General features: G+C 37.3%; 1 non-coding gene across 1 annotated transcript; it reads left to right on the forward strand.

The window, feature by feature from the left end:
- Nucleotides 1–1,598: 1,598 nt before the first annotated feature.
- Nucleotides 1,599–1,672, forward strand: TRNAM-CAU (transfer RNA methionine (anticodon CAU)). Its single transcript has one exon. It is a non-coding gene; the product is annotated as a tRNA-Met (tRNA).
- The last annotated feature ends 571 nt before the right edge of the window (nucleotides 1,673–2,243 follow it).

Consider the following 2,243-nt stretch of genomic DNA (forward strand, 5'->3'; position numbering starts at 1 on the left):
TGAGGATAATGTATTGGCAAGAATCTTAGACCATAAAGAAGCTATCACATCCCATTTAAGCTAGGCCACTGTTTTAAGGATTCCATACCACAGGACTTTATGTTCATAACAACGTGATGCTCGCTTTTGGTACTCCGGAAAAACAAATATTGATCGAATCCATATTTGCCCAATGGATACAATCTGCTCATGGCAAGACTTCATACGGATTCGATGTACTTTTATCCTCAACTAACGGCCCCGCATTCAACGCTGGTCGAAGCATATGGTTGCCAATTTGGTTAAATGCTATTAATGAGAATAGTAATTCATTATTTTTAACAATAGGCCCGCAACTTTTAGTTCATCATGCTATTGCTCTAGGTTTACATACGACTACATTGATCTTAGTAAAAGGTGCTTTAGATGCACGCGGTTCCAAGTTAATGCCGGATAAAAATGATTTCGGTTATAGTTTTCCTTGCGACGGTCCGGACGCCGGGCGGCGGTACTTGTGATATTTCCGCTTGGGGACGCTGCGTTTTATTTGGCGGTTTGTTGGATGTTAAATACCATTGGATGGGTTACTTTTTATTGGCATTGGAAACACATCACATTATGGCAAGGTAACGTTTCACGGTTAATGAATCTTCCACTTATTTGATGGGATGGTTAAGAGATTACCTATGGTTAAACTCTTCACAACTTATAAATGGGTATAACCCTTTTGGTATGAATAGTTTATCGGTATGGGGGTGGATGTTCTTATTTGGACATCTTGTTTGGGCTACCGGGTTTATGTTCTTAATTTCCGGCGTGGATATTGGCAGAATTAATTGAAACTTTAGCATGGGCTCATGAACGCATGCCTTTGGCTAATTTGATTCGATGGAGAGATAAACCGGTGGCTCTGTCCATTGTGCAAGCAAGATTGGTTGGATTAGCCCACTTTTTCTGTAGGTTAAATATTCACTTACGCGAGCTTTCTTGATTGCCTCTACATCGAGGCAAATTTGGTTAATTCATTTTTGAATGAATATGTTCTATCATCGACAATCTCATTTTGTTCGATGTAGAGGGTGGTCCACCTTCTTATATTTCTACATCTAGGATCCGACTTGTATCATTGATAATAATAGGAACCCGAACCATTATGGCAAGGAAAAGTTTGATTCAGAGGGGAGAAGAAGAGGCAGAGATTAGAACATAAATATCATTTGATTCATCGATCCTCAAAAAAAAAGAAATAAAAGATTCTTGGCCGCTGAGTGATAAATGGGAAATTTATGGAAAATTACAATCTCCACCACGCAATAGTGCACCTACACGCGCCTTCATCGACGTTGTTTTTCGGGAGACCGAGAGCTAACTATCGAGACTTTGGGTTATCCGGACACATACTTCGTGAAATGGTTCATGCATGTTTGTTACCAGGTGCAACAAGATCAAGTTGGTAAGGATAAAACTATCCCTTCATGTTTCTATTAATCTCTATGATCGATGATCATAGAGATCCCCCTTTACCATTCTGTATAAATGAGCTATTCTATTTGTATAGGTATGGTAGAGGGGCATATCGAATCCTCGTTTGTACATTAGTTCCCATCTCCTCTCTTTAACGCGGGGTAGAGCAGCTTGGTAGCTCGCAAGGCTCATAACCTTGAGGTCACGGGTTCAAATCCTGTCTCCGCAATATTGATCGATTTTTTTGTCAAAATTTTTTTAGGTCGGACTCTGTTAACTAGTCAGTAATTACTATTTTTCTTTTTGGATTGAAGGAAAAGAAGTAGGAAGAGAAGATAGAACCGCTACACTATCGTAGTAAACTCTACCGAATCATTCATCCTATTACATTATTTCACTATAGGCGATAGCGGAATCGAACCCGTCTTCTCCTTGGCAAAGAAGAGAAATTTTACCATTCGACCATATCCGCAATTTTTTTATTGTTCCTGATAAGCACGTATATGTCCTCACATATATGATATATCATGCTTGGATCATTATTTTGCAGGGACAGATACTATTTTCAGATTCAGAACGATTCCAATTATTCTTATAATTCTAATTATATAACATACATGAAACAAAAAAAGAAATATTATATATATATATATGTTATAGTTATAATAAAAAAATATATAATATTTCTTTTTTTGTTTCATTCAAGAAGTTGGACTTTGACCCCCATAATTTTTTTTTTTTTTTACTCATCTTATATTATGGAATATATTCTGGAATTTTAATGTGTCCAAAGGTGGTTC

Source organism: Coptis chinensis, chromosome 4 (genome assembly GCF_015680905.1).
Source record: "Coptis chinensis isolate HL-2020 chromosome 4, ASM1568090v1, whole genome shotgun sequence".
Taxonomy (NCBI): domain Eukaryota; kingdom Viridiplantae; phylum Streptophyta; class Magnoliopsida; order Ranunculales; family Ranunculaceae; genus Coptis; species Coptis chinensis.